This window comes from Heterocephalus glaber, unplaced genomic scaffold, assembly GCF_053883595.1.
Source record: "Heterocephalus glaber isolate CG9 unplaced genomic scaffold, H.glaber_assembly_v1.0 deba00000331, whole genome shotgun sequence".
Lineage (NCBI taxonomy): Eukaryota > Metazoa > Chordata > Mammalia > Rodentia > Bathyergidae > Heterocephalus > Heterocephalus glaber.
Window position 1 is genome coordinate 60524861 of NW_028258142.1, and position 8600 is coordinate 60533460.

At 46.7% G+C, this 8600-nt stretch overlaps 1 long non-coding RNA gene across 1 annotated transcript; it reads left to right on the top strand.

The window, feature by feature from the left end:
• The first annotated feature begins 2674 nt into the window (after nucleotides 1-2674).
• On the top strand, nucleotides 2675-5438 carry LOC101725298 (uncharacterized). The gene is made up of 3 exons (XR_015444510.1): nucleotides 2675-2818; nucleotides 3264-3425; nucleotides 4391-5438. It is a non-coding gene; the product is annotated as an uncharacterized LOC101725298 (long non-coding RNA).
• The last annotated feature ends 3162 nt before the right edge of the window (nucleotides 5439-8600 follow it).

Genomic DNA, 8600 nt, shown 5'->3' on the forward strand with positions numbered 1-8600 from the left:
AATCAATTTGCACAGAATTGAAGATTTTGTAATTGTTTTATTTATCCATTTATAAAACAGAATAATTCATATAAATTACTAAAATTTATATAAATCATTACAATTTTAAAATTTTTGCATGTTTGAACTATCTTCATTTCCTAGAATCAAATAGCCAGTGTTTCCCTATTAAATTCATTTTTAACTTAATACTTCCTTTTATTTTCTAAATAATTAAAAATTTTGCTTTTTTCCTTACTAATTAACTCCTGCTTTGCTTGAATTTATTTTGTCATGATTTTTCCCCTCATTTTTTGAGTTAGAGTGTCTTAGTTATTTTCTCGTTTGCTGAGACAAAATACCTGACACCCAAAAATTAAAGGAGCAAAGGTTTATTTAGGGCACAGTTGGTAGAGATTTCTGTCCATAATTGGCTGGCTCCAGGGCAAGGTGGCTTGGCAGAGGGGCGTGGCAGAGTACAGATCATGGTGCCTGCAAGGTAGCAAAAGCAACAAAAAAAACCAAAAACAGTATCTTTCTGCCCCGTTTGTCTTAGCTAGACTATTTAAAACAGATAGCGCTCACACCCTTAATCCTATACCCTTAGGCCTAACATTATACCACCAATCAATTTTGGCATCACACTCTCTAGAAGTAGGTAAGTAGAGAAACAGAGAAGTTCAAGTTCTCATAATGAACAGCAAAGTTCTTTAGCAAACAGCAGAACCTGAGTACAGCAATCTGACTCCAGAACCTCAGTTCCTAACTGTTCCACCATGCTGGCTTCTATGGGTACGCATTAGATTGTTCCTTCCGTGATCTCACTCGGGGGTGAGCTATTCAGTCGGAGAAATAGAGCTCCGGGGACAGCAACCTGAAATCAATCAAAAGCATTGTGAGAACAAGAGATTTCGAAGCAACCGGCCAGGTCTCCAGGAAGTCACTCAGGCAGGAGCTGGGGAACTGTACAAAATGGCGACAGGGGTGGAGCAAGAGGATCTGTGAAGGACGTGAAGCTTTGACCAGGGTTGGTGTGCTAAGCAAGGGCTGGGTGTGGTGGGGCAGGACAGTGTGGTTCAAAGCGAGGTGGTAAAATGGCTCACACCAAGCAACTGAATGGGGGCCAAGTGGCACCAACATTGTGTACGAAGGTCGGGTTGGGGGATAGTTTGTCTTCTTCAGAGCTTCTCACTTCTAACTGGGGAGAGAGATCAGTCTGAAGCAGAAGGCTCCACCCACCAGAGACAAATGGGGAACCCCACACACAAACACGACTGTTTGCCCATGAGGGAGAGGTGACCTGCTCCTTGGTGGTGGAGATGTCCACCCACAGCTCTGTGAACTCCTGAGACAGGAGGAGACCCTGGCGCTGAAGAAGCCGGTCTGCTCCCCAGCAGAAATGAGTTGCCCTTGACAAGCTTCAGATGCTGTGTCTAAAGGAGCACATGACCCACAGCAGGGTCCTAGCAGAGGGGTAGAGGAGGGGGGAAACTACTCCCGCATTACCTCCCAGCCTCATGAATTACAGTCAGTTATTTGCCAAGGCCCGTGAGAAGTACTTTGCTCAAGATGAAGCACGCAGAACTCCAGCACTGGGAGAAAAACAGAGTGGCTGTAAAATGGATCCCCTGGGCATCTGCCAGCCTCGGAGCAGAGATGAGGGCAGGCCGACAGCTGGTTTCCCGGGCATCTAGAGGGTCCTGTTCCAAGTCCTTTTGCCTAGAAAGGAATTCCAGATGTGCTCTCGCCCCTGCTCCCTCAGGCCTCCCATCCTGGAAGGGAGATGGAAGGGCTCAGCTGGTTACCTGAAATGGTCCATTTGCAGGAGAGGAGGGAAAGATGTATGCCCAAGTCACGTTCCTCGGCACTGAGACACAATACCCAACACCCACACCTGAAGGAGGAGAGGTTTAATCTGCCTCACACCTGGAGAGGTTTCAGCCCATGGTCCAGTGGCTCTGAGGCAGGATGCCATGGCAGAGAATTGCTCGTGGCATGGCAGGCAGGAAGCAGAGAGAGAAGAAAGGAGGCAGACCTTTCCAGGCCACACACACACACCCCCGGGGGGCCCACCTCCCTTGTCCCATTCAGCTATAATCTACTGACTAATCCACTGATTCCAGTTGGAGCAGCAAATCCAAATTCTCTCAGCCTGTGGGTGAAGAGGCGAGTGACCCAGAAAAGGAGAACTGAGAACAGCCTGTCCTCTGGTCTTTCCTGAGGGGAACTTCTGTTCTGAGCAAAGAACTAAGGCTCGGTCACTGTGAGAGTCTAAGAAGCCACCCAGAGCTAACAGAAGCCAGAACACAGGCCCCTCCTGCAGGCGCTGGCTCTGGGAGCTTGCTGTGCTGTACTGAGGAGGCCAACCGGGTCGTCTCAGAAGAGGAGTGGGGAGAGGTTATGACAGGGGGTGAGCTGAGGTGCGGCTGACTCTAAAAAGGGATGGAGGCCGGGGATTTAGCTCAGTGGTTCCAGCGCCTGCCGCGCAAGCGCGAGGCCCTGAGTTCAATCCCCAGTACCAAAAGATAAAAATTAAAATAAAATAAAATAAGTAAAAAGGGATTGCTTGGCATCTTTTGCAGCTGTGCGGCAGGCTGTATTATGATTGGCTGGAGGCACTGTTCTGCTGCCTTCTCTGTGTCCTGTGACATCACTTACGTGTCTCACCGTTAGCAGACTCTCAACCCCCAGGTAAGTAGAGCTGCTGGTTGGCCATAGCCTAGCCTCAGGAGGGGTAGCTCTGAGGAGCAGCCCATGACGAATTCCACTAAGGCGGAGAAAAATTCGAACAGTAACTTGGTGGCACTGGAGGCCCTCGGCAGCTGGTGAAATATCTGAGGTGAACTTTCCCTTGATGACTCATTCATTATTTTCTGCACGTCCATGGGAGCTCTCTCCTGGGAGAAGATGCAGGGAGAGAAGAACACAGTCTCACCGGTACTAGAAACGTGTGCTTCCCCTTCCTGTTATGGTTGGCCGTGAGCTAGAACACCATGAGGACTTTAGGTCTGCACTGGGGCAGTCTTTCTCTTCAGCATCCAACATTGGAAACAATACACTATTTAGTATAAACTTCCCTTTGTTCTGAAAAAGCCAAAGGGCCGGACAGATTTAGTTTTGTACATAGAAGGCAAAAACATTCTCTAAAATGGAAAGAGCTGAGATCCCATGGGTCTAGGAATCTAAAATGTTCAATGGGACCCTGTAAGTGTGCGTGTGTGTGTGCACGTGCATTGTGTGTGCTTCTGACTCTGCTTTAACATCTGTATTTATTTTTTGTAAAGCCTTTCTTTCTGTCTAGATCCAGGAACAGGAGGGCCACACCCAACAGCTATAAAGGCAGGAAGCATCCACAAGACTGAAGCACAAAAACATGAAAACCAAGTGTGTGTGCACAACGTTCCAACTAACCGTCATGCAGAAGTCTGTTTCACACACATCAGATGGTGGGTGGGGATGCTTGGATCTCCTTGCCCACCAAGGTTGGGGTACTTTTATCTCTGCAGGCTGTTTCCTTCAGAGAAGCATTTCTTTTCTAGATGGGCTTTGAGATACAGCAGTAGCTGAGTCCCATGGGACAGCAGAGGGCCTGTTACAGGCGTCAGGGTCACTGCAAACTGGAGGAGGGCGGCAGAGAGGGACTGGAGCGGGCTCAGCAAAGGTTGGCTGGAGGCAGCTATTGATGGGGTTGTTTAAGACTGAAAAAAATCCAAGCCAGGCACAGTAGCATGTGCCTGTAATCCCACCACTCTGGAGGCAGAAAGATCACAAGTTCAAGACCACCCTGGGCAAGTTAGTGACTTAGTGAGACCCTGTCTTTTGAAAAAAAAGGCTGGGGATGTAGCTCAGTGGCACAGCGTCTGCCTGGCAAGTACGAGGTCCTGAGTTCAAACCCCAGTACCATTTAAAAAAAAGAAGAAGAAAGAAAAGACTGAGGAATATAGCTTAGCATGAAGGCCTTGACTTCAGTCCGTAATGCCCCAAACATGCAAACTAAACTAAACTAAGCTAAACTAAAAGAATATTCTTCAAGGAATATGAAAAATAACCACTATCTTTATTTTTCATAATTCCTATGGTTATGTCCAATTAAATGACCTACATGCTGTACTATCTGTTCATCTCCTCCTCTTTCTCCTCCTCTTCCTTCTTTTTAAAACAGCATAGCCCAGGCTGGTCTCAAATTCCTGATCTTCCCACACCAGCCACGGATGATGGGCCTGTGCCACCACACCCAGCTAACGCATCTCCTTCAAATGCTGTGTTCTCCTTCTGTATCAGGCCAACTTCCTGTAAGGGAGGGTGATTAGTGACCAGTTTCCAGGGAAGAGATTAATTCTCTTTTAGGAAAGTGAAACCTAGATGAGAAATAGAAACTTAATGCGTCCATTTCCTACTGGGCTTCCTCTAGGCACCCTGTGTGACACAACGCAGACCCGCAGACCCCTGTGTGTGGATTCTACGGACTGTTAGGGGAAGATTGTCTCTGTCCATTGGGAGGGAAGGACTACAAGCTGCAAACAGTCAGATGGATTTTGTAAATCAGGTTGCTCATGTATTCTTTTTTTGAAAAAGGATTTTTTGAGAGCCGTTGTCATCTCACAGCAAAATTAAAAGAAAGGCACAGAGATTTCCCATGAATCTCTCGGGCCTGCATTTATCCAGTCTTCCCCATTAACACACTGGGAGGCTGAGACTGGAGGACTGCAAGTTCCAGCCCAGCCTGGATGACTTATCAAGACGCTGTCTGAAAATAAAGAAAAATAAAAGGCCTGGGAATTTAAACATAGGATGTTTGGACTGTATCCAATAGAATCACATGAATGCTGTCTCATACTTGAACAGTTCAAAGTTTCTGGGCTGGAACCTAGGATCTATAAACACACATTACAGGTTATTCTTACTTCTGCTGTCGTCTTAACACCACAACAGAGTCCCAGCTGTGCTTCGGGAATGAAGAGGGACCAGTGTTCCTCACAGAGATCACCCAGACCAGGAGCCAGCAGTGACAGATCCCTTAGGGGAGACCCGGTAGGTTCTGCTATTCCGCAGAGCCTCCCTGACCACTGGTGCCCTTAGTCTGACACTGTAGGATCTGGGCTTTCCTGTGGACTTCGACTCTTTCCGGAGAGGCCCAGAGATGCCTTGTCTGCTATTTGCCACATGACGAAGCCCAAGACTCCTCGCTGATCTGCTGCTAAATTTAAGAAGGTGATCATTGAGCTAGATAAGGCCTAGGTGTCCTTTCCCCCGATACTTCAGTTCCACCTTCTCTGAGTACAGGTGACCCCTGATTTAGGACGATTCCACTTCAATTTTACAGCAATGCAAGAGCAACACACATCCAGGAGAAAACCTGCTTTGAAGTTTGCCCCTTTTTTAAAATTTTGAGGCAGGCTTTGCTAAGTTACCCAGGCTGGCCTTGACCTCTCAGTCCTCATGCCTCCACTCCCCAATGAGCTGGGACTACAGATGCCAGCTGGTGCTGGATCCCCTTTCTATTTATTTATTTATTTTTTGGTACTGGGGATCAAACTCAGGTCCTTGAGCTTGCTAGGCAGGCGACGAAACCACTGAGCTAAATCCCCGGCCCTGGATCCCCTTTCTAGATGCTGGGCATGAGCTGCAGGAGGAACCAGCAGTGACTGCTCTGTGCTGAGCTGTGATGTTTACCTGAATCATGTGCATTCTTACATTTTTATTGTATGAAGGTTTGTTGCAAAAGAACCTATCCTACAAGCGGGAGCAGTTGCACTGCTAAGCGTTTCACTGGAGCAGAATCAAAGGTGGAAACGACTAACCTCCTGAGGTCTGCAGCTGCGGAACGGAACAGTCCATGACCCCATCCCCACCCCACCCCAGGGCTCTGTGTGGTCAATCCCATCCTTTCCCTCCCTCCAATGCTTGTTTCAGTATTAATCTCCCAGAAAGCAAAACTGAAACTTTGTTCTGCTCCCAGTATGATTAAGCATATCACATGCTACAGGAAGCAACAGAATCAAGCAATAAAATAAAGCTTTCTTAGAAGAACTCAAAAATAATAGGGCCATCCTGACTGAGTCTGTCTCCAAAAGCATAAATCCTAGAAATTCCCAGTGAACCTGGACACCAAACAATGTCTTCCCTGTCTTTTGATTTTAGGTTGGTGTTTTTCTTCTCTTTGAGACAGGGTCTTGCTAAGTTGCCCAGGCTGGCCTTGAACTTTCCACCCTCCTGCCTGAGCTTCCTGATAGCTGGGATTGCAGTTCTTTTTTTTTTTGTATGGGGGATGGAACTTTGGACCTTGTGCTTTCGAGGCAGGCAGCAGCACCACTGAGCTAAATCCCCGGCCCATTCAGTTCCAAACTGCTACAGTTCTAAACTGCTACCCTGATTCCTGATTTTTGATATCCTGATGTCTGAATAGTGAATGATCTTTGTAAATATGACAGCTGTCTTAGTTACTTTTCTTGTTGCTGAGACAAAATACTCGACACCCAAAATTAAAGGAGGAAAGGTTTACTTAGCTCACAGTTTGTAGAGGTTTCAGTTCATAAGCAGCAGATTCCAAGGCAGGGTAGCATGGCAGAGGAGAAACAGTTCATGGTGGGCAGAAGGCAGCAAAGCAAGCAAGAGAGGACACCACTCTTTCTGTCCCTTATATCTTATCCAGGCTACTTAGGGTGGGTAGCACACACCCCCTTAATCCTAGCGCCCTGGAGCCTAGCATTGTGCCATGAATCAATCCCAGCATCACACACTCTAGATCCAACCACCTCTGAAAAATTCCCACCTATGATCACCTGAGGCATAGAGGACATATAGACATGAGCCATATAACGGCCATGCCACAAAGTTGCTTTTCCCCCTCTAACATTGTGAACCAGATATGAAATTGATCCCCTCAGAAATTTTGCCTTTCTTGTCCTTTAAATATTTGTGTTTTGAATTCGGTGGGCTGGTTTCTTCAGAAAATAGTCTGACACACTTACTCTGATGACAACTACAATTTCTTCTTTTTTTGAGAGTGGGATTAATTTCATTTTATTAAAATTATTTATTTTGTAATTGAAAAAATTGTAAATATGTATGCTGTACAATATATTTTAAAATATGTATACCTCCTGGAATGGCTAAATTGAGTTATTAACATTTGTATGTTTAAAATTTTTTCTATTTTTAGCCTACATGGTGTTATAGACCTATAATCCCAGCTGTCTGGAGGCTGAGGCAGTAGGATCTCAAGTTCTAGACCAGCCTGAGCTACATGGTGACCAGTCTCAAACAACCAAAGGAAAATTTAAAAAAACATATATATACTCTTTTCTATTTTTCTCTTTCTTTTTAATTTAAAAACCTTTTTCTCATTTATACAAGGATATATAGGATTTCAAGGGCCAAAATTAAATAAATGAAAAATTTTCAGATAGAACTGTTTCAGACTGTAAATTTCCTCTAATTAATTTCTTAAATAATTCTGAATTCTAGACTACTAAAAAAGAAATTAAGAAAAATTAAAATCCAGTTTAAACATTGCATTCGTCACCTTTCTGCTGCTGGGATCAAAAGAAAAATTGAAGACTACACTACACTGTTAAGCACCACTTTGCTCTGGCTCTAGGCGGTCCATTTCTTCTCTCCTCGTGTGAGTGCGAGCCCACTTTGACCCCTTCCTTTCACAGCCCCCTTTCTGCTCAGGACCCTGCAAAAGACCGACAGCCTGTGGGAGGGTACCCCGCCTGGTCTCAGTGCCAGTGTGGTCCCTCTCAGGTTTGTTCTGAAATAAGCCTGTCCTGTTGAGCTTGTACCTTTGTTTTCCCTCCTTTTCCCTGATATTTTGGTGGCCTGCAGAGAACAGGTTGAGGGGACTACTCCAGTATCGCCCACCTCTTCCTTTGTGGTCCTGCCACCGAGACGATCTCATGACGCACAAGGCAGTCCTGCAGGGACTCCCATCCCTAGTCAGGCCTAGCCGGGGGCTTATGCTGACCTGCCAGGAGGAGCCCAGAGATGCTTTCCAGTGGGGGACCCATTCCCACTTCCCCTCCACTTTCCCCCTCTTCCTCACAAGCTCCAGGAGGTCTTTGCCATTTCCTGCTAATCCTCCACTCAGCACCAAATTCCTCAGGATCCAGCACAGGACTGGTAAGATTGGCCCTGCCTTTCCTAGGCATCCAGGGGATGGAGGTCTGCCGTCCTAGACCCCCAGGGGTCCCACAGTTGGGCTCTGTGATGGACTTCCAGAGCAACTGGAGCAAGGACACCAGCCCAGGCTCGGCAAAAGCCCCTCTGACATGGCCAGGCCAGGTCCAGTAGGGATCAGTCCGGTCCCTGTGTGGGGGACGACAGCCCAACACAGGCTACGGACCCCGGCTGCTCTCTCACCAGCGACGATGGGCTCCCACATTTCTCATATTCCAGCAGACACCCCTTTGGATTGCCTCCTAAAAAAAATCTTTCTCCCCTCAATTTAAAAGGGAATATTCAGCCTAAACATCTCATATTTTATTCTCGCGTGGCTTGGCCTAGGTACAAGCTAGACAATGGCAGACAATAAGCCTGACTCTGGCTTGTTTGACTTCCAAATTCTTCATGATCTTGGTAACTGCCTGCAGAGAAGTGGCGAGTAGCAGGAGGTCCCT